Source organism: Ornithorhynchus anatinus, chromosome 13 (genome assembly GCF_004115215.2).
Source record: "Ornithorhynchus anatinus isolate Pmale09 chromosome 13, mOrnAna1.pri.v4, whole genome shotgun sequence".
In the NCBI taxonomy this organism is placed as follows: Eukaryota; Metazoa; Chordata; class Mammalia; order Monotremata; family Ornithorhynchidae; genus Ornithorhynchus; species Ornithorhynchus anatinus.
Window position 1 is genome coordinate 10,947,765 of NC_041740.1, and position 24,455 is coordinate 10,972,219.

A 24,455-nucleotide genomic window follows, 5' to 3' on the forward strand; every position below is an offset into this window, starting at 1 on the left:
GGTATGGCAGATTCTCACCTTTGTTCACCAAATTTGGGGCCAGGGTAAGAAGCTGATGAGGTGACGGGCAGGTCGGGGTTGCCTTTTTCTACCCAGCGCTTGTCACCTGCTAGGTAAGATTCATTCATTCAATAGTATTTATTGAGCGCTTACTATGTGCAGAGCACTGTACTAAGCGCTTGGAATGAACAAGTCGGCAACAGATAGAGACAGTCCCTGCCGTCTGACGGGCTTACAGTCTAATCGGGGGAGACAGATAGAATGCTCCTCTGCCCAGCCAAAACAACTTGGTTTGAGCTTGCCAAGTCTGAACCAGAGTCGTTCTTCCACAGAGTTTGAATTTCCCCGTTCAGTGCTGCCGACAGGAATTGCACCTAAACCATCCAGAGGGTTGAGTACTAAGCACAGATCCCGACAAGAAATTTCATGGCAACATCAGAGCAGCCCCACGTGAATGGGCCATCTCTAGAGAACACTGGCAACCATTGGCTGACACCAATAGGACTGATTTGGCAACAGAGACTCGGAGAGATCAAGGAGCTACGTGTGATTGGGCCTATAGATTCAGAGAGCGGCTAGAGTATCATTTCTACATGAGACATGAAATCAGAGTTCATTTACCCTAACCTCTGGTGGTTTGTGTGGAAACTAAAGATCTCACCCCCACTTTTAAGCAGTTCTAATAGCTAAGGCTTGCTGTGAGTTGGAAATGGGTCATGACCTTATCGAATTGACCAGACACCGAACACCTTACTCATTAATTTGCCAAGGTCTTGAAGCAGGCTTGACTACAAAACAAAAAATAAAACTCTATATGGACCAAAATCTTTTTCAAGCCTCAATTAGTCATGTGGGATCAATATGATTTGAAATATCATGAAATAGGTTTAATGCAGGTATGTGAATTAAAGCTTCTCTCGAGGTGCTGTGACGCAGCATTGACAAATTAGGCTCAAGTTTAAGTTTACAGAAGTAATCTGACATTCTACCGTTGGAATTGATTACTACAGTCATAGCTACGTGATCGGTTTGGATGTAATCACCCATTCACCATTGGGCAAGTGCCTTTTGGGAACTGCATTCTACATATTTAAAATACAAAGGGAATCTAAAAACCAGCCTGTATGGGTTACATGGCGATATCAAGTGGGGATATAATTGTGCCTTGTTTAGTTTTAGTGCTTAACTACCTAATTACTTTTTCACAAAGCTAAGGTTGCTACAATCTTTTGCATTTATTCAGTCTTTGCTTCTGTTTAATAAGGTAGCATAATTTCTGTAATTAAATGAACCTCCATACATTTCCCAAAATGTTAAATGTAAATAGTAACACAATCTTATTATAAATAGTATTATTGCCTGTTCAAAATTTCTCCATCCTTTCATTAATTTGTCCATCTAAACAGTAAATAGATGAGTGATCTCTTCCAGAGGTCGTTATTTTTCTGCCAAACGGTGAAAATCATAAGAACGGAAGGCTGGATGGGAACTCCAGCCATCACTTAATCTATTCTCACCCCCGAGGGAGGCTTCACCCCATCTATTTCAAAAAAGGTGCTTTCCGGGCAAGGAGATCCCTTAGCCCTCCCCTGCTAACTCATCCATTGCTTAATAGAGTCAGAAAGCTTTCTTTTGTATCTACCATAAATTGCTACTGCTGCAATTTAAGCCCATTTTCTCTCGTTACATTCTCCGAGGTGATGGAAGGTAACATCCCGTGGTGAAGCATCTTTTCATGAATTCCAAGACTGTTATTCATTTACTCTTCAATTTTCTCTCATTCAAGCTAAATAATCCCAAATCCTTGATCCTTTCATGTTAGGCTTCTTTTACAGGTCTTTCACCATCGTTTTTGGTGTCTCTTCTTCATACATGGCTGGCCAGACTGCGATAAGACTCATTTGAGAGCGTTCCTTTTCGCATTAGATAAATCTTTTCGGGAGTCACTCCTACTCAATCGCTTTATAGGGAGGAGGTCTGAACCTATAGCCCGACCAGAGTTGTTCTTTAAATCCCTGGGGGTCTTCAGCGGATTCAGCTGGAGAAACTACTTGGTTATTCATCAGAGCAAACTTTCTGCCTAGAGATGATGATTAATTGGGAGAGATTGGGGAAGTAGGGGAAAGGGAGGAGACCGTGATCGATTGCCCACTGGGGCAAAGTCCCCTTGTGGCAACTGATTTAACAGTTCTGTCACGGTTTCCCCCTGACGGCTGATTTGCATTGATTTAGTAGACTTGGAACATCACACACACACACACACATACGCACAAGCACACATTATTGAGGGTGCGTTCCAATCTCTGTGTGCAACTTTTATTTGGAAAGACTAATTTGTAACAGACTCACTGTGTACCTAAAGATAGTTCTTTGCTGTATAAACGGGTTAGCTCTCAATATGGCCTGTGTCTGTTTGAAGCTGACTTTTCGCTATTCTGACCTTCAAGAAGCCTTTTGCCCAACGGGAACACCCTGCCTCCCGATTCCCGCTTGCCTACCGGAGTGGGCTACCAACTTCCTAGGTTTTACCGCACTTGAAGGCTTCATTCCCTATACCCATTTCAGCATTCCCCTTTATGAGCTCTCTCTTTAAAGATGAAAGGCGTAAATGGAAAAAAGTGGTTTCACTTCTGCGTCTGTGTAGGTGTGACTTTAAGACAGATATAGACAATATTGATCAGACTCATCCAGGACCAGTTCAGCTTTATACACATTTTGCGTGTTTGAAATTTTTCTTCCAACTTGGGTCATTTCAAGCTATGCATTTCTGCCATTATTGAGGGAAATATGGGATCAAGCAGAAGCAGAATGGCCTAGTGTTTGAGGCACGGGCCTGGGAGTCAGAAGGACTTGAGTTCTAATCTTAGCTCCTCTACTTCTCCCTCGGTGACCTAGGGCAAGTCACCTAACTTCTCTGTGCCTCAGCTCGTCTGTAAAATAGGGATTAAGGCTGTGAGCCCCATGTGGGACATAGGCTGTGTCCAAGTTGATTAGCTAGTATCTTACCCCAGTGTTTTGTACGGTGCCTGGCACCTAGTAAGCACTTAAATGCCATTAGAAATAATTATTATAAAATGCCCAGGGCATTTTGCATCATTCTGTGCACACTGTTGGGCTAGGTACAAGTGAAACAGATACTTCTCTTGCCTTTAGAACCTGGCGATCTGACAGACAAAATGTGCCTTGAAGTTACGGTCAGTTCTATGGTAACATATGTGGTCATTACACGTTCTGGATAGAACACCACTGAAGCAGCATGGCCTGGTGGTGTTCATTCATTCAGTGATGTTTACTGAGCACTTACTGTGTGCAGAGCACTGTACTGAGCAATCGGGGGAGTACAGTACATTAGTAGACACATTCCCTGCCACAGCAAACTTACGGTCTAGAAGGGGGGAGACAGACGTTAATAGAAATAAAGGGAGCGAATCAGGGCGACACAGAAGGGAATGGGAGAAGAGGCCAGAAGGCCCCTTGGAGGAGATGTGCCCTCAATAATAAGGCTTTGAAGGGAGCCAGAGTCATCGTCTGTCAGATCTGAGGAAGGAGGACCTTACAGGCCAGAGGCAGGACATGGGCGAGGGGTCGGCGGCAAGATAGATGAGATCAAGGCACAGTGAGAAGGTTAACATTAGAGGAGCGAAATGTCTGGGCTGGGTTGTAGGAGGAGAGTAGTGAGGCGAGGTAGGAGGGGGCAATGCGATTGAGTGGCTTTAAAGCCAATGGTGGGGAGTTTTTGTCCGATGGGGAGGTGGGCGGGTAACCACTGGAGTTTCTTAAAGAGTGGGGAAACGTGTCCCGAGCGTTTTCGTCGAAAAACGATCCGGGCAGCAGAGTGAAGTAGGGACTGGGGAGGGGAGAGGTAGGAGGCGGGGAGGTCAGCATGGAGGCCGATGCAGTCGACCAGGCAGGATAGGATGGGTGACTTATTAACATGGTAACAGTTTGGATGGAGAGGAGAGGGCAGATTTTAGCAAGGTTGTGAAGGTGGGACTGACAGGATTTAGTGATGGATTGAATAATACCGGTTCTACCTCAAGCCTGCTGTGTGACCTTGGGTGTCACTTAACTTCTCTGTCCTTTAGTTTCCTCATCTGCAAAATGGGGATTAAATAAACACCCATCCTCCCTCCCTCCCTCTTCGAGAGGACCTGGGTCTGACCTGATTATCGTCTCTACCCAGCACTCAGTGCAGTTGTTGACACTTCTTATTGTTCTCATCATTGCACGTAATAACGATGATAATATAGCAAGGGTTGACTTAAAGACAGAAACGGAGCCCAACATGTTGTTTTAAATTGTGAGCACATGCTATGCTTTCAAGGCATTTGGCTTGGAAAATCTGTTGGATTTAAAGTGCTCAATTGCCTAGACGCTCAACATCTGGAACAACTAACATTATGTGCCTACATAAACACGTAAGCGAAACCACTTTTTACATTTACTCCTTTGGTCTTTGACAAAACGCCTTATACAGGGGATTGTTGAAAGGGTTATAGTGGATCCAGCATTCACTTGCTGTAAAACTCAGATAAAATGAAACTCATTATCCCACTAAATGTCTCCAGGTATCATTGCAAACAAGCCCCAGATCAAACAAATCTAACCAGTAATAAGAGAGGCAGTGATTTATTGGGATCAATACTGGCCATTTAATCAGACGATCGATCGGATTTTTCCAGCTCCTGCTGTGTGCAGAGCACTGTACCGTGCGCTCGGGAATGTACAATATAACAATGAAGAGACACAATCCCTTGCCCAGAACGAGCTTACGGACTAGTAGAGTTATTTGGTCAGTGACTAAATATTTTTCATATTGACTATGTTTTACACTGGGGTTATTTATTTGTGGATCACTATCCACAAATGGTCTCCTCGTTGCTCTCCACTCGCTCTCCCCTCCAGTCCACTCTTCACTCTGAATGTCCCCTTCTTCCTCAGCAGTATTGCAGCATGACCTAGAGGAAAGAGCGTGGTCCTGGGAGACAGAGGATCTGGGTTCTAATCCCGACTCTGCCGCTCGCCTGCTTGTGACCTTGGGCAAGTCACTTAGTTTCTCCATGCCTCAGTTTCCTCATTGATAAAATAGGAATTCCAAAACCTGTTCTCCCTCCCCCATCGACTGTGAGCCCTTTAGCAAATTGCAGGTGAAAAATATGTGGTATGGCAGAAATGAGGATCTATTCCAGCATCTTCTCCTTGCACCATTACAAGAGACTGTCAGTGTAAGGCCAGGCCTAGAAATCCCCTCTTTGGTTCCATTGCTTCACTCAGCTCCTGAATCTCGAAGGGAATGTGTGAGGGGAACAGTGGTTTATTCTGAGAAAATAATTGGAGGCATCACAGCAACATAAAGGGTTAAACTGCGAGGTGGACGGATAGATGGATGAGTGAACTGCGAGTGAACGGAATCGATCAGTGTGGGGAATGAAACATTGATCGATAGATTTTTTTTTTTTTTAGCTAATTTTAAGGTGAAAACACATGACAAGAGAGTTTGGGGGCATGAAATAAGAGGGGCTCACTGCACCTGTAGTCAATAGAGTCGGTATCTTTAGTTGGTGTGGAGAAAAGAGGAGAGAGGGAGTGAATGTTGGGGGTTTGTGGATGTCAGCTCCTGTGTATATATGTGTGTGTCCGTATACTTCTGTACGGACTGTAGGTATTAGGTAGAGGGATGGGACACAGGATGATTGACTACGGCTCAATGAGTAAGCGCTCAATAAATCCGAATGAATGAGTGAAGGCTGCTATTCCATATATCTTTTGAAGTAAGGGGAATATCGATCATCTAGTAGTGGGATAACCACATCAGACGGGAGCCGTACAAAATAGCTTTCTCATGACATTTCAAATGAAGGATTCCGTGGCCTTAGGCCTTTTTCATTGGCCATCTGTATTATCTAGGCCTTTGGAAAATCGAATCAGCAATCTTTCCGAGGCACTGAAGCATTAGTGTTTTCTGGTGGCAAAGTTCAAATAAACCTTGGTACGTTATCTGATATGCTGAGTGGTGATGACCGATTGGGGCTTTTCAAGTCGTCTTTTCAAATTCCATACCGCTGTCACTAATGTCGTTCTTCCTTTTAAGTGTCAGGGAGGGAATCCTCTCTGGCATATTTGTAACTGGGAAAACTGGAGTCAGGCATCCAAGAAAATGGGGTAGAAAAGTTCCATGAAGGTTGGAGGAGCCCAAATAAGATGATCAATCATATCTGAGTGCTGATGGTGTGTACTGAGCACTGTATTAAGCGCCTGGGAGAATATAATAATCTCCTGAGAGAAGCAGTTGGCTCATAGGAAGATATTCTGGGCTGAGATAAGGGAAGTAATTAGACCAACAACTTGGGGCTAAAGAATGAGTTGCACTCAGTTAGGGTATTTATTAAGTGCTTACTTTGAGCCAAGCACGGCGCTCGCCACTGGGGTAGTTAGAGAATGCAACTTCCGTGAGATCTCAGACAAGGAGACTGAGTTGAATGATACTTACGGAGGCCTAAGGTCGTGGAGATTGAAAACAGTGCTGTTAGCCAAGCAGCACTCCAGACCCAGAGGGGGATTGTGGGGCATGGCGTTAATGGCCTAGTGGAAGGAGCACAGGACCGAGAGTCAGGAGGACTTGGGTTCAAGTCCCTGCTCTTCCGTTTACCTGTTGTGTGACCGTGGGCAAATCACTTAACCGCTCCTTGCCTCAGTTTCCTCATCTACAAAATGGCGCTCCCTATTCTCACTCGCTCTTAGACTGAGAGCCCCATGTAGGACAGGAGTCCTATCAGATTTGATTATCTTGCATCTGCCCCAGTATTTAACGTAGCCCTTGGAATAGCACCTAGTAGACGCCATCGGTGTTATGATGGTGATTGTTAAGATGGGATGGGACACTGAAATGGCACAAGGAGTCCAAAGAGGTTGGTAAGCAGAGAACGAGGAAGTGGGACCCTGAAAAAGAGATTCGGTACTGACTGCGTTTCATACCGTATATTCTGTTTCCCACATTTCTGATGCTCTTTGATGCTCTCTATGTACACATCCACTCTGGAAACTAGAGCTCACACAATTCAACACCCGATGGGAGAATATTTACCTTTTTCAAATACTAATAGAAGACTCTTATCTTTTCAGTCATCCCGGTGCCTTGATAGTTTTCAGAATTGCTTTCCATGCTGATTTTATGCCCGAGCTGCTTTTGATGTTATCAGACCCTAGAAAAATTTAATGCAGTAAGTAATGGAAGGCAGATTATTCCCAAAACTAAGGAGAATTAGCAAAAGAATCCCTTCCTATTGAAAGAGGCCAGATTCCCTTCCAAAGGATGAGAGGGATGCCCCCGTGAATCTGTCTCTTAGTGGTACTTATTGAGCGCTATTCTGTCCGTGCACTGTAGTGAGTGCTTGGGAGAGGACAATAGAGTGAGTGCACATGATCCTTGCCATCAAAGAGCTTACCGTCTGGTGGGGAGACAGGCAAAATAAACTACGAGCAATGGGTCGAGGTTAATGTCGTCAGCACTCCTCCCTGTTTCCGAATCTTGCCACCTCTTTAATTTCTCTAACTACCGTCTTTAACTTCTTCCTCTCTCTCTATCCCCATCTTCGATCCGTAAGCAAATCCTGTCCGTTCTTCCTCCACACCATCCAGGGTGCATCCTAACAGCCTTAAACGTTGGCCCAGGCCCAGCCAGCTGCAGCAGCCTCCTCTCCGAGGGAGGCACAATGAGGGTTGGTTTGAGAGGAACAAAGCATAAGGAACAAAGGATGAGTAGGAGAAAGAGAGCTGTACAGGTGGGTCGAAGCTGCTGAGATGCTGAAGGGGCTCTGGGATGGAAGATACCCCGAGTGTGGTAAAGTTCACGCTTTACCACAGTAAAGTGTGAAGCAGCATGGCTCGGTGGAAAGAGCCTGGGCTTCGGAGTCAGAGGTCACGGGTTCGACTCCCGGCTCTGCCACTTGTCAGCTGGGTGACTGTGGGCAAGTCACTTTACTTCTCCGTGCCTCAGTTCCCTCATCTGTAAAATGGGGATTAACTGTGAGCCTCACGTGGGACGACCTGATTCCCCTGTATCTACCCCAGCGCCTAGAACAGTGCTCTGCACATAGTAAGTGCTTAACAAATACCAACATTATTAAAGTTCAAAAGTCCCTGCCCTGGATGGGCCAAGGGATGAGTCACTGAGTGTGTAGCCACGATGGATTCTGCTACCCACTAAAACTCATGAGGTGTAATACTTCGGCTCAGGTCAAACTGGCCGTAGTTACTCCCCCTCCCCGTGTGCGGCGGCTCTTGGCTGGCCAGATTCTCTCTCCTCCATCCAGGGGTGATTCTAGCTGGGGAACGGCAGCCGCTTCTCACTTTTGGGCTCCCATTTCCAACTCTGAGTTCTGAGGGCAGTGATCATTTTCTTGACTCACCAAGTTCGGGAGCACCAATTTCCAGTCTCAAGTCTGGTCCTGACTCAGTTTGTTCTCTGGCTAGTCAGTGCTTCATTCCTCACCTTAAAAGTGGGGCTATTAATAGGACTTCTCGGAGAGGTTTGCGAAAGATTACTGAATGAAATAAGACAGCAGCCAGGAATAAAAATGCTAGTAATTATTGGTGAGGGAGTGCTAAGGAAGAGGCCTGCTACAAAACCCCAGTGTTTTCTTTCATATTTCAAGTATTAGAAAATTCCCTTTACATTCCTTCAAAAATGATTTTCTTTTTTTACACTTCAGTTTAGGAATGGAACTCTCCTTCCCTTGTGGATTGAAATGTGATCCGTTCTTTGGCTCTCGAGAGTCACCTTTCATAGCGACTAACCCGTCCAAAGGAAATACCAAGGGAAATACCTTGAGAAGCAGTGTTGCCTAGTGGATAGAACATGGACCTGCATTGCTCAACGTGACTACACTGGTCCTCTCAGGATTTAGGAGGAGGAGGTTTCTTGACTTGAATTTTGTTCTTTGGATATTTTATACCAGGTGCCATCACCTTGAGAAGCTGTGGTTTCTGAGTTAATGAAAATGTTTCTGAATTTTCTATCCCGTCATTACTTTAAACCGCCTATTTTTTGTCCCTGTGAGCAGTAGATCAATAGCCTGTAATACAAGAGGTACATTTTGATGTACATGCTCGTAAATTTAAAATAGAAAAGGTATTTCTGTGCTTGGAGTTTCAACTAACATTTTCCAGGACAAACCCATCTCTTTGGGGGATTTACAAATCATCTGTTTTCTCTCTAGCAAATGGTTTCCCCAAAAAGTTGGTGGGAAAAAAAAAAGTTGTCATAGTTGGATAAGCAGGCTTTCTGGATTTCCCCTAATCCCCCCACCTTCCACCGTACTTAAGAAATTCATCTTTTAAAATCTGAAATGGGGCACGGAGGCTTTTGTATCCTGCTGTTTTCATCATATGGTATCGTAAAAGACCTTTCAAAATGACAAATCAAATTTCCTTGGAAGAGCCTTCAGACCTTTCAGTTTACTCTGATCTTTTAAGTAGAATAGACCACGTTCGGTCTTGGATGATTATGTACGTTCAGTCGGCTTGAAGAAAGGGGGAATGAATATTTAAAATGAAACAAATGAAACTACCGGTGAATAAACACCCCGAATCCTCAAATTCATCTGGTGTCTCTGCAATGCCATGATCCACTGTGACCTTTAAATCTTGAACATTTTAGTTCCCTTCACCTTCCCAAAAGGAACTCTAGCATTTTTAAACTATGTCCGTGCACACACCTCCAATGCGAACACTTAGTCACCTTCTGTCGGGAGCCCAAAATATCCCCTTGGAAATTTCACTGGTGTCTCTGAATGGATAAAGCCGTCGGCATCCATCTTTAACCTGAACCCTCAATCGAGGATGAAATCAGCACATCCTGCCCAATTAAGCCTTTCTTTTTGATGTATCCATTTCTAAATTTAATCGTTTTATTAGTATTCTAAAAAGGTAACAGGAAAGACTAATCGTGCTCATAATTAGAAAACCGAGCACTAATCCTGTTCCCGTGGGAGCTGCCTCCGAACTACTTATATTCACTTCCAGCGAACTAAGGTAGAGAGTGTCAAACTATCAACAGTTCCGATGCATGGATATAAAATTGTGTTATGAGAAGGAAAAAAAAAAAAACTCTGCCAAAGAGTTTTTTAGATCACACTAACCCATTTCATGAGATACTGATTTAAGCAGTCTATTATGGCCATAGATTTTTCTTGGTTAAATTCCCAGCGATTATTGATATGGGTCTCCCCTCATTCATCATCTTCTTTTAAACAGTACTGTAAAAGAGCAATAAAGGACAATAAAAAGTGAACGGCAACTTTACATTAACGGGGCACATTGGACCTCGTATAGAGCTGTGAACGTGCACAAGCCAACATACTTGAAAATGCAACAAAATAGGTAATTATGTATGCCATAAAATATAATTATGCATGATAGTCTCCATAAAACCCTACCAGTTAATATCTCATATTAGTAGTTAATCACATAGTTTAAATGGGTCCATGATGTATTTTTATGAACTCTCTCATCTGCATTAGTAAAGAATGCAGAGAGCACTGGGGAAAGAATGCAAATGAAGGCTTCCACACTACTCATTTTAGAAGAAATAAATACATAGAGGCGAAAAGTGGTAGGAATGTGAGCGTTTATTGCCACTTCAGAGCAGCTTAATCCTACTGACAGAGCGCTAGACCGAACGGCGGAAAACACGGATCCTTCTAGCCCTGGGAGAAGGGTAGGGTACAGAAAGAGCTCAAACCAGTGGAGCAGGAGGACCTGGGTTCTAGTCCCTGCTCTGATGCTGCCCTCTCTGTCACTGCTCTTCTCTCTTCCTCAGTTTCTTTATCTGTAAAATGGGGGTAATACCTGCCTTTCCCTACCTGGCAGGGGTATGTGAACACAAAACGTTAGCTAAGTAACGTCAAAGTGCTGAAGAAAACCGAAGTGCCATTATTGGTAATATTGGCTTCCTCTGCCTCGATTTTCCCATCCGCAAAAGGAAGGATGTCAATCTAGCACATGCTCGTTGGCGGAGGGTCTTTCAGTCGTACTTATTGGGCACTTAGTCCACTAAGCACTTGGGAGATACAAGATAACAAGCAGACACATTTGTGGAGGGCTTCCTGTCCGAACTGGCTGTCGGTAGGAAACAGTGAGGCCTAGTGGTCACCTCTCCCTCTCGCCACTCTTCGATGGCCACGGCCTCCTCGTTGCTCTTCTACCCCACCTCTCCTAAACCCTGTGGCCTCCCAGCACTCCGTCCTGCTGGACCTGTTTTATAACCCGACCTGAACTGGGCTATGTTTTTATGATATTTGTTAAGTGCTTACTATGCGCCAGGCACTGTCTGAAGCCTTGGATTAGATACGGAGTAATTAGGTTGGACACAGACCATAATCCACAAGGGCCTCATTCCCATTTTAAAGATGAGGTAACTGAGGCACAGAGAAGTTCACTGTGAGCTCTCTGTGGGCAGGGAATGTGGCCGTTGTTTTCTTCTACTCTCCCAAGCGCTTAGTATGGTGCTTCGCACACAGTAAGCGCTCAATAAATATGATGGAATGAATGAAGCGACTTACTCAAGGTCACCCAGCAGACAAATGGCAGAGCAGGGATTGGAACTCAGCTCCCTTTGATTTCCAGGCCCGTATTCTGTTTTAACTTTGTCTCATTGCTAGCGTGACGTGACCTGCCCCTTCCTTGGTTGTTCCCAAAGCCATGGGGAGGGGAATGTCATGGGATGAGATGTGTCACCTCTGCCCTTGAGTCACCCCACCCTCAACCCCACAGCATGGATGTACGTATCCTTTAAATTATATGCTATAAATTAGTCATTTATATTAACGTCTGCTCACCGAGGGCAGTGAACTTGTTCATTCACTCGGTCGTATTTATCGAGTGCGCACTGTGTGTACTGTACTAAGCGCTTGGGAGAGTACAGTATAACAACAAACTGACCACATTCCTGCCCACAATGAGCTCACTGTCTAGAGGGGGAGCAGACGTGAGTATAAATAGATAAATAAATAAATTGCGGACTTATCCAGATGTATACATATGTGCTGTGGGGATGGGAGAGAACGATGAATGGAAGAGCAAGTAAGAGCGGCACGGAAGGGAATGGGTAAAGAGGAGAGGAAGGCTTAGTCAGGGAAGGCTTCCTGGAGGAGATGTGCCTTTAATAAGGTTTTGGAGTGGGGGAGGGCAATTATCTGTCGGAAATGAGGAGGGAGGGCGTTCCAGGCCAGAGGGACAATGAGAATGAGAGGTTGGTGGCGAGATAAGACGAGATCCAGGTGCAGTGAGAAAGTTAGCATAACATGACATGTCTGCTAATTTGGTTGATTTTCAATCTCCCAAGTGTTCAGTTCAGTGCTCTGCACATAGTAAGCCCACAAATACCCCTGATCGATTGATTGACTGGACCGGGTAGGGGAGGAAGCTTGGTAGAAAAGCCGAGGGGAGATGTTAGAGAGCCTCGGGTGGGCAGGAAGAGTGGAAAGGAGGGGACTTCCTCTGGAAGTGGGAAGTAAAGTGCAGAGCACTATACTAAGCACTTGGGAGAGTACCATCCAACAGAGTCGATGGACACATTCCCTGCCCACGAGCAGCTTGCAATCTAGAGCCGGAGGAGGGAGATTGGGGGAGACGGATGTTAAATTAGGGATACGTACTTCAGTGCTATGGGGCTGAGGGGTGGGTGACTATCAAGTGATTACAATGGTACTAATCCAACTGCAAAGGTGACACAAAAGGGAGAGGAAGTAGGGAAAATGAGGGCTTAGTAGGGGAAGGCCTCTTGGAAGAGATGGGATTTTAATAAGGTTTTAAAGGTAGGGAGAGTCGAGGTCTGGGATATATGAAGGGGGGGAGGGAGTTACAGGCTAGAGGAAGGACAGGGCCAAGGAGTCGGCGGCAAGGTAGACGAGATAGAGATATAATGGCATTAGAGATGGGGCCATACTAAAAGCAATTCCTTTCCTGGGCTCTCCGGACCAAAGCTCATCCACTGTCCTCAACGCCATTGTCCGTGTTAATTAGCGGAGATGTTAGCGATGGAGAGAAACACCAGATCCGCCCCACTGAAAAAACCTGAGACCTCAGTAATTCAGGGCTTGAACCTCTTCAACAGACTTCTAAAATACCCTTTGCACATGGACTATGACGATCTTGTAGATGAAAGAACTAAATCTCTTCTGTAATCAATTTGGCAGTCCATTTGTAAAACTTCATTGCTCCGTAACTGTGAATATTGAACGGGGAACAGAGTAGAATGTTAAGGGATGGAGTCCTCATCCATCACAAATATCCAAGCGGTGATATTTTCTTTCCATTTTTACCTCTTGCTCGGTGCTGTCTCTGACTGCTTGTTGAATAATAACTGCCAGAATTTTATGCCTAAAACCTGGTCAATTTATGAAGAACACATTTTTCTGGATTCCATGACTTCCTCTGTGGTTTACAAAGGCGGACAGAGTGACCGCAAAGCCATTCTCAAGAATACCGATTCTCCGTGGAAGAATTACACGTCTAGAATTACACATTATGAATTCTTTATATCAGTGTCCGCCTCCCCCTCTAGACAGTAAGCTCGTCGTGGGCAAGGATTGCGTCTGCTCATTTTGCAGTGACCCTCTCCCAAGCACTTTGTACAAAGAATGTTCCGCTAACAATAAGCTCTCAAATATAATCATCATCAGTGGTATCTATCGAGCACTTGCTGCATGCAGAGCGCTCTACTAAGCACTTTTTCATTCATTCAGTAGTATTTATTGAGCATTTACTCTGTGCAGAGCACTGTACTAAGCGCTTGGAATGTTCAATTCGACAACAGAGAGAGACAGTCCCTGCCCAGTGACGGGCTCACGGTCTAAACGGGGGAGACAGAGCAAAGCAAAAGAGGACAAAACAAAAACGAGACAACGTCGCCAAGAAAAAATAGAATCGAGGAGATGTACACCTCATTAACAAATAGGGAAATAAATAATATATATAAATGAGCCCAGTGCTGAGGGGAGGGGAAGGGGGAGGAGCAGACGGTCGGGGGGAAGGGAGGGAAGGGGAGCAGAGGGAAAGGGAGAGGTTCAGTCTGGGAAGGCCTCTTGGAGGAGATGAGCTCTCAGTAGGGCACTTGGGAGAATACACAAGAATTGTAGACATATTCACTGCCCACAAGAACCTACAGTCCAGAGGGGGAGTCGAGCATTAATATAAGCAATTAATTTGTAAATAACTAATAGATATGTACATGAAACTGTAAGTTCATTAGGGGCGAGGGATGTCTGCTGTTGTATTGTACTCTCCCAAGCACAGAGTACAAGTGCTCTGCACATAGTAAGTACTCCATAAATACCGTTGATTGATAAGTGCTGTGACTGACTGATCTAGAAGATTCCACAAACAAGTGGATGGTGTTGAGAAGAGGCATGGCCTAGTGGCAAGAGCCTGGGCCTGGGAGTCAGAGGACCTGGATTCTTATCCTGGTTCCACCACGTACCGGTTGAGTGACCTAGGGTAAGTCACTTTCCCTGCCTGTGCCTCAGTCACCTCAGCTGTGAACTGGGAACTGAGACTGTGAGCCCCATATGGGACGTGGACTGTGTCCAGCCTGTTCAGCTTTTATCTACCCCAGTGCTGGGCACATAGTAAGCACTTTAATGTGGGAGAAAAAAAGACTCTGAGAATTGTTTGGAACACTTTGATTCAGGTGTTGCTATTTCACCATCACATATGCTTTGTTTATCCTTCCTCGACTTTTTTTTTTCCCCACTTCAGGGATATATTTCAATGAAGTCTTTGCCTAGGGATTATCTTTCTTCTGTAGGCTCTCTTTGTCCTTGCAGTAGGAAGGAAAAAAAAAAAAAGAAAGGGTAACCAGTGAGGGGCCCAGTGGAGAAGGTGAAAAGGAAAAATAAAGGATTTCCAACTTGAATTGAATCAAAACAGCACAGTAGGTGTCCCTTTTAAGAGTTGGAGCGGATATGTAACTCCAAAAAGAAAAGGGAGTAGTAATGTTCATTATTCTGTAGCCCACAGAGTTTAATGTACTCGAGTTATCTCTCTCCAGTGCGTGATCAAAGAATCACGGGGCTGATAAGATTTCATCCCTTTCAAGCGGGAATAGCCCAAACATCCCACAAAGACCCAGGTATGCGTAGCCTTCTTTGGAGAACCTCTAGAGGAGATCCCACAACTTGCCTAGACAATCCGTTTTAAGACCGTGACGACCCTTAATGTTGAGCAGTTATTCCCCCACCTCTTCAAGGAATATAGCAGAGCTAGCTATGGGGCTCAATTAATAGAGATTAGTTGAGATCTGAGAACGAGTGGGAGGAGGGAAGAGAGGAAGAGGGCATTTGTGGCTCATTTTTAGATCTTTCTCTTGTCTTTGCATTTCCTGTGTTTTAACTTGACCACAATTTCCCTAAGTCTTCATTTCCAAATCCCAGGCTGCAATCTAAGGTTATAAAAAAAGGTCTTAGTGGTTCATCGTGGATGCCAGGTGAGTTCAAAGGTTGGGCTGATACCTGGGTCACCTGGCAAATTCAGTTTACTGAACCAAGATACGAACAGAGTAGAGTGAGTCATAAAATCCACTCCCCTCTCCGATGAATAAGGTCACACAAGGCCAAACAAAAGCTCCGAGTTTCAAAGAAAAAAAGGAAGGCTACTGGTCACAGGTTAAAGTTTACGACTTGACCACCCAACCTGTCGTCCGGGACAAGGACGGGGATGTTCCGAGGCTTCGTAACTCCATGGAAAGACCCAAGAGACGGCATCGTCACCTGACACGTGTCAGTATTCTTGTAGCCACTAGTGTTTAAGCTCCTTGAGGACAGGCATCAAGTTTACCAACTATATTGAATTGTACTCTCCCACGTGATTAATACAGAGCTTTGCACGTAGTACACGCTGGGTAAATACCATTGCCTAACTGATAGCTCATCTTTTGGTATCTCTACAAAAGTAAATAAACATTTTAATCCAACTAGTAGAGAGCCAAAGTGTGAATACCTCTGCTGAGGGAAATGCTAGGAACTTGGAAAATGCTAGGAACTTGGAAAAACTGCTTGAGATATTGCTTCTTCCTTTTTTTTAAAAAAGAAGATATTTGTTAATGCAGCAAGCACTGGGGTAGATAGGAATTAATCAGGTGGGGGACAGTCCCTGTCCCACATGGGGCTCAAAATCAAGTAGAAGGGGGAAGAGCGATTGAATCCCCATTTTACAGCTGAGGAAACTGAGGGACAGAAAAGTCGAGTGACTTGCCCAAGGAAAGACAGCAGAGAAGTGGTGGAAGGCAGGATTAGAACCCAGGTCCTCTGGCTGCCAGGCCATTCCTTTAGCCACTAGGCCATGCTGCTTTCTGAATGTAAGATACTGTTGTTCAGAAACAGAAGGCTAAAATTAAGAGGCAAATTAAAGTACGTGAAGGCGATCGGAAGGCAGTGGAATTCCTGATTGGAAAAAGTGCTTGCTGTGGCTAGAGGTATCATGTGGGATTTAATTATTCCCTTGCTTCATTGTTTTGAAAAGCTACAAGGCCACACAAATACTGGGTGGGCCGAGCCTCTCTCCCTGCAAAGTAGAAAGCAAACCATTTCTGACACTGATGTTCCATCCAGCTAAACAAATGCCTGCTTTACCGATCGACCATTTCAAGAAAACAACCGGGAGAAAAAACAGACAATGGGTCCAATTCACTTGTTTCCGCTGAAACGCAAAAAGAAAGTAAATAGAGATTGGGAACGTTTTGAAAATTCCATTAATGATTTGGGTGGGTGATGTATGTTGGACTTCCCCGCGTGAAACCCACATGGGATCCAAGACAATTACCATGGCAACCGATTCTGTGTGGAAAAACCGTATGCCCCACCGCCAGCAAAAATGGCAGAGATGACTCCCAGACACTCTGGGCATCGGTGCATTGAATAACCTTTTTGAGGTGTTTTTGAACACCTCAGAGCAGAGGGCAAGGCACCCCCTCAGAACGGACCGACCGAACTCAAGTGGCGATATCGGTCAGCGGGTCTAGTGGTTTCCCTGCCCAGGGATCACCGGCTGCATAGTTCACAGACGCTCGACGAGTACAATTAATCCCTTTTTAACAGTTCAAATGTATTATGTATTGATGGGAATGTGCCACGCTTGTCACAGGAGGTATTTATACAATGTATGTTTTGTTTTCTTACCCGAACTTACCCTCAATTTCTTGGTCAAGGGAGAAATTATTTTCCATTTTGACATTTAAAATAAAATGTCTTGAGGTAAATTTTGAAAGCAGCTGTCACTGGAAGTTAGCTCGAGCCAGAATTGAGGTGATGTTGATATTTCTTAACCGACTTCATGGACATGACCACATTTTATTCGAAGCCCATTGTATTTCCAGAGCCTGAGTCGGTCTTTTTTTTTTTCCTAAGTGCTGTCCGATCTCACTCACCCTTTTAATGTTAAAGAGTGGAGACGATATTTTATACGTGACAAGTATGAGAGAGGAACCTTATTATCATTCTACCCAGTAACATAGTGTAACATGAATTAATCTAACAAGGGAAATATTCATCCATTTCACGAGGACATCTAAAACATTTGCTGCCAAAATTCCATGGCTGTCATTTATTACCGACATAGAGAACATTTTTTTAAGCACTCATGAAAGGACTGTCCAAAACCTCTAGGGTTTAGAGTTGCTTGCAAATTTACAGCTGATGAAAGTGGAACTTTCAATATGTAGCTGGACTTTGATTTCCAAGAACCATGTTTCTTGGAGCTGACTTTTGCCAAAAAGAAAAAAGAAAGAAAAAGGCGTGGCTGTTGATACTTATGCTGAATTCATTTCTTTATGTGTTGAGAGCTGTTTTATTGATGTAATAAATGTGCTGAGCAGTTTAATGACCATACAAAATGTGTACATAATCCTATGGGATTATTTAGGTTTGTAAAGGAAAAGCATTGCACGATATATAATGGTATTAAGTACTGACCGTACCAAACACTGTGCTAAAAGCTGTGGTGGCCACAAGCTAATCTAATGGATCTGATCCAGGTGTCTACTGGACTGTTTCCTGAAGTTTCTATGCCCCGTTGCGGAGTTATTGCCTTTTTCTCCTCATACTTTACCCTACGCCTAAGCCATAATGATGATAATAATAATAATTTAAGTGCTTACTGTGTTCCAGGCACTGTACTAAGATCTGGGGTGGATGTAAGCAAATTGGGCAGTCCCTGTCCCCCATGAGGCTCACAGTCCTAATGCCCATTTTATAGGTGAGGTAACTGAGGCACAGAGAAGTGAAGCCACTTGCCCAAATTCACCCAGCAGGTAAGTGGTGGAACCAGGATGAGAATCGAGGTCTTCTGATTCCCAGGCCCGTGCTCTGTTCCTCTAGGTCACGCTGAGAGAAAAGAGAGTTCCCAACCAGAAACTGGCAGAGTGGGAGACGCAGTCCGACAAAGAATAATGTGAATGAATTGGGGTTGGGGGGGAATCTGCCATTTCAATAGGCTACATTCAGAGTCCCAAATAGAAATAATTAAGATTGCATTGTATTTCAGAAAGTCCCAAGGGGAAAGGCTCCCTCTTAATCATGCAGTGAATGCTTTTAGTGTTTCTGTGTTATCCTCAGAGCTTTTTACAATCCTAATGCCAGTTTATTCACATCTTCCCCACACAGGCATCCTTTCTTCAGTTAGGCAAAATTCATTCAGATTCCCAGAATTTATGAAATAGACAAAAAGCTACCCTAGAAGTCTCTGGTAGTGACTCATCCGGCAGCTGGAGGGTTAATACGATGACTTTCTCCGAGGAATTCAGAGAGTGTTTAATTTACCTCTTGTACATTCAGCATTGTTGCTAATTTGACACAGGATGGGGATGTGGTTGACTCGGCCTTTAATATTTTCCTCTCGCTGTTGACCTCTGAAGCCCTGGTGAGCGTCTTTTGCACCCCCGAGTTTAACTTATGAATCACTCCCACATTCCTCCTTGTGGATTTTGCTTTCTCTGATGATTTCAAAGCCGAGGAAACCCCTCCCGTGACACTCTGCTCAGCCTGGCCTCTCAGAGCCAGGCTGGGAGTGTGAGCCCCTTGGATGCTTTGCTTAATGCTCAACCGTGTATTGCTTTCAAAGGGCCTGGTACAGCGCTTAGCACACAGAAGGTGCTTAATCAATACTCTATTGGTAGTCAGAGTAACCGTCTTCAAGACTAACCTTACCAGGGCTAAACTGGGACAGAGCGGTGAAGGTGGCCAAGCCACTGTGGAAGGGAAATGCTGTTTTGCGTCACAGAAACGCGTAGCAATTTCACAGCGAATTATACTACCTGCCACCCCCCCGCTGGTGTCCACCTCCTTGCCCATCCGTATTTAGTATATTCTTCCTTCTCTTCTTCCCCTGCTCTCCTGTCATTTATGGGATGTTAACAAGGATGTAAATAACATCATCAGAAAAAAAAAATCAATCAATTGGCTAGCCAGCCAATGTAGAAAAATTGTTCTTTAGCCTCTCTCAGTAGCTTAATCACCCCCTCTGTCTTTCCCTTTCTCTTATTCTCTCACTTTTCCTTTCTCTTTCTCTCTCCCCTGTCTTTCTTTCCCTTTCTCTTTTTCATCGTATTCTCTTAGCCTCCCTCCCTTGTTTTCTGTCCCTTTCGCTCCCATATGCATACGCTATTCCAGTCGAAGGAGCTTGAACGGATATCCATTTGGCGATGGCAATTTTTAAAACGGCAGTCTCTTTAGTTCTGCGATATTGGTCAGGTAGCCTCTCTAAGCTGGTCCAGCTGGAGCCCCTCCTGAGTGTAAATGGGATTCCAAGGCATTAGGCCCCTAAGGCTCAGGTTCTGGATTTTGTCAATCCCAAACCCTTTGTGCGTGTTTCTAAATCTTTAGGTGTTTTCTCATGCTTTGGGCATCTGCCAGAAGCACTCAGCTAAGGCACTTGCAGAGAAAATAGAGACGTATGTACGCAGAGTAGGAATGTCAGAGGGTGATTAACAACACCACTCAGACAAATCCTAAGTGTGTTTTGGACGTCCACCTACTCGCTTTCGCCCACGTAGATACTACATTAGGGTCAGAAAGGTGACAACCCACATCGAGGAAGCACATCTTCCCAAGGTATGTCAGCTGATGCGAGACAGATGCTTTTTCTCCGGTAATGCCTGGTTCGCGATCCCCCATGAGTGCCAGAAGTCTTCTCAAAGGGAAATGATGCGTGGTGATATTTTTTAAGAAAGCAAAGGTCAGAGGATTCTGGATCAGGCGCTCTAATTTGCGGGCTGTTTATGCCTGATAACTTGGTTTACGAATTCCGTGACGGAACATTCTAGGTGAATCCCTTGCTACTATTGGATCTCATGGGATCACGTCTATTTACAGCTCCTGAGGCACGTAGTTCACCTCTGGTTAGGAAAACCAGTTCTGTGCAGATCTTGACCTAGCTGAGGTCTCCCAAGTGTTTATGAGAATGTATAGTACTTACAAGAATATTATATTTTAGAAAAACATGAGCTTTGCACCACTACTCTATAGTCATCTCTCTGGCAGTAGTGATTTCATTCCATTTTTTCCTCATTTGGCATCTGCAAACTCAGAGGGAAAGTTGAAGTAAAACCAGATGGTTTGAGGAAAAGTGTTTTAACTACACCGCCTTCCTTTTTCCTATCATCCCTGGAACACTTTTAGGCCACAAAGTTTCCTAAAGAAGTCATAATGCCCACTTGTGATGTTTGCATTTTGATGGCATCTTTTTGAGCTGTCTTTGCAGTAAAGATACTCGGTAAATCCACAAAGACTCTTCTGATCACCACCGATAACTCCTGAAAAAGTTTCGGGAACAGATTTATTTTTTTACCTCTCCACCTCCCTTTATCCCTTCTTTTACATTCATCTTTCATTCAGTTCTTCACCCCTGACATTTTTTCACTGAAAACTGCCTGTCGTTTCATGACCCTTTTCGCCAGTGATCCAAACGAAAGCACAAGAACATCAGTTGGGAGGGAAGATGAGGAGTTCACTTTTAGACACGGTAAAGTTGAAGGTGCTAGTTGGGCATTATTATTACTGTATTTGTTCTGCTCTTTCTATGCATCAAGCCCCAGTGTAAGCATGGGGATAAATACAAGTTAATCGGGTCACATATAGTAGCTGTCATGTATGCGGCTCACAGTTTTCATTCTAATGGAGATTCTCTGGAGGAAAGAGGAAGGAGGTATTGTAGATTAGATGAGTGGTCTTGCCTGAGGAATCATTAAGATATCAAAGAAATTGTTAAGCTGGTGAGGAAACTTAATTCAGGAGTTGGTAGTTCTTCCCCTTGACGCTGTTTATTGCCATTGTTCTTGTCTGTCCGTCTCCCCCGATTAGACTGTAAGCCCGTCAAACGGCAGGGACTGTCTCTATCTGTTGCCGACTTGTTCATCCCAAGCGCTTAGTACGGTGCTCTGCACATAGTAAGCGCTCAATAAATACTATTGAATGAAAAGCAGCATGGCCTAATGAAAAAAGCACGGGCCTGGGAGTCAGAAGACCTGGGTTCTAAGCCCAGTCTTTCCACTTGTCTGCTGTGTGACCTTGGCCAAGTCACTTTACTTCTCTGCACCTCAGGTTCATTCAATAGTATTTATTGAGCGCTTACTATGTGCAGAGCACTGTACTAAGCGCTTGGAATGAACAAGTCGGCAACAGATAGAGACGGTCCCTGCCATTTGACGGGCTTACGGTCTAATCGAGGGAGACGGACAGACGAGAACAATGGCGATAAATAGAGTCGAGGGGAAGAACATCTCGTAAAAACAATGACAACTAAATAGAATCGAGGCGATGTACATTTCATTAACAAAATAAATAGGGTAACGGAAATATATACAGTTGAGCGGACGAGTACAGTGCCGAGGGGATGGGAAGGGGGAGGAGCAGAGGGAAAGGGGGAAAAGAGGGTTTAGCTGCGGAGAGGTGAAGGGGGGGGGTGGTAGAGGGAGTAGAGGGAGAAGAGGAGCTCAGTCTGGGAAGGCCTCTTGGAGGAGGTGAGTTTTAAGTAGGGTTTTGAAGAGGGGAAGGGAATCAGGTTCCTCATCTGCAAGATGGAAATTGAGTACCTGTTCTTCCTCCTATTCATCAATTCATTCAACTGTATTTATTGAGAGTTTACTGTGTGCAAAGCACTGTACTAACTGCGTTGGAGAGTACACTATAGTAATAAAGCGACACATTCACTCCCACAATGATGTTACTGAGTCTCATGTGGGACCTGATTGTCTTATATCTGCCCAAAGTGGTTAGTACAGGGCTTGGCACATACTAAGTACTTAAATACCACAGTTAGTATTATCATCTCATTCAGAGGAATCACTCTCTAGTGTTTCATCAAACCTTGAAACCACAACAACATAAGGCATCATAACAAGGTACTGAAAGCACATGGAGTTGTTTTCTCCATCGCCAGAAAACATCTTGGTATGAAAACATCTTCTTTTGATTGTTAAGAAAGTAGATGAATTTACAAAGATAGTTTCAGAAGAACCTAATGAGAGACGTGCAGATGTTTTTCAAATAAACCTGCTACTGAAAGGAAAAGACTGCCGTTTTCTAACCCAAGTTGGAAAACCAAGCGGGAAAATATAGGGCAGATCAGAGAGAACAAAGAGAAACCTCCTGTTAGATTGTAAGCTCCAGGCAGGCAGCAACCATGGTTTTTTCAGGCGTTGTATGTTCCAAAGTACCTATGTACTAAGGTAGCGCACTGAGCCCAGGAGGCATACACTAAATGTGGTTGGTGAGGAAAAGGAGGAGAGGGAGAAATTATACAGAAGCTGATAAAGGGGAGGAAATAAACCAAGAACAAATACAGGTGGGCTAATTCACACATCAACATTAAGGATAAGACTAGACTGTAGCTGTACTGTACTCTCTCAAGTGTTTAATACAGTGCTCTGCACACGGTAAGCACCCAATAAATCCCACTGATAAAGAGGGTGAAACACATAATAAATGGATGAAAGGAGAAGGTTTGGAAAGAAAAAAGCTGAAGGAATGGAAACGATCCGGGAAAGACTGAGAGCACCGGGAAGCGAAAGAATCGGTGACGAGAGGAGAGGGTAGGTGTCAGAGAAAGCAGGGGAGAGGTAAGTGACTGTTGTTCAATAAGAGGGGATAAGGAGATTTCTGAATTTAGAATCCTTCATTAATCTTCAGAATATTGATATTTTGGTACTAATCCTATTTTAAAACCATCTGTTCAAAAAGCAGTACTAGGTTTCTCGTTGCTATGAGTTTTCCTGTACTTTTGGATTTTTCTCCACTGGAAAAATAAGCCCTGTGATATCGTTGTGTCACTTTCTGAAGAACAAGCTACATTAAGATTTGGAAAATATCACTGTAAGAGGAGCGAAGCGGAGGAGTTTAGCTCCTCCAGCAGCACCCATCTCATCTCCGTCTCCTTTTTCACTCCACTGTCATCCCCACTGCAGTCCGCAGAGGGTAGATTTTTTTAGGGGGTAGCCTCGACCTCTCGATTCCCCCAAATTCAATTCCCTAACTTAATCGGCATTTACAGAGTACCTTCTTAGAGAAGGAGTGGGGCTGATTGGAAAGAGCATGGGGCCGGGAGCCGGGAGAGCTGGGTTGTCTTTTTGGCTCCGCCATTCGCCTTAAACAAGTGACAACTTCTGTACCACACTTTTCTCATCTGTAAAATGGGGATTAAATACCCATTTCTCTACCCTCCACCATACTGTGACTCTCAGGTGGGACATAGGCCTGATCGTAGATCATCTACCCCAGTCCTTGGAAATTGCATGACGTAGTGCTTAACAAGTACCACAATTAGGTGATTATTATCACTGTTCTAACCACTTGAACGAGTCCCAGAAGAAGCAAAAGTCGGTCCTTAAAGTTGTCTTTCATGCTTGAAGATCTGTCCTTAAAGAGAACCTCAACCATTGAGAGTTGACTGTACATGAATTAATTTATTTTTTTCCTTCTTTGGGTCGTTGAATCCCAAAGGTATTTTCGACTCTTGGACACTTCTTGAGAAAATGGAGCTTAGATGCTTCATTGTCTTCGGTGCGCATACTTTGACTTAGCATGTAAAGCCTGATTTTCATTTGCTGAGGCAGCCAAAGAATTGAGTTTCACAAAATCCTGGAAGCAGCAAGAAGCAACTAGATGTGGTATAGTCGGCATCTTTTCCAATAAATCTTCATTTCTAATCGATTTTAAAATAGTATGAATAAATTATGGCTCTATCAAGACAGTTAAAGAGCAATTCTCTTTTCTCCGAAGTGTACGGTTCTGGCTCGTCTGACTCTCGGGACATCTCGCAAAATCTTGCTTTTTCTTCTGCGATTTCTTCGATGTATGTGTGGCTCTCTCCCTGTAAAGAGAATTCTCAGGGAACTATTTGGAATATAGCATGGCCGAAAGCCCACGCTGATGGAATCTGTTGGGCTTGAGGAAGAGCGTATCGGGTTT

General features: G+C 44.2%; 1 long non-coding RNA gene across 2 annotated transcripts in view; it reads left to right on the forward strand.

The window, feature by feature from the left end:
• LOC103170329 overlaps nt 1-24,455 on the forward strand; it is a 497,551-nt gene that overhangs the window by 88,194 nt on the left and 384,902 nt on the right. The gene's annotated exons all lie outside the window — the stretch shown is intronic.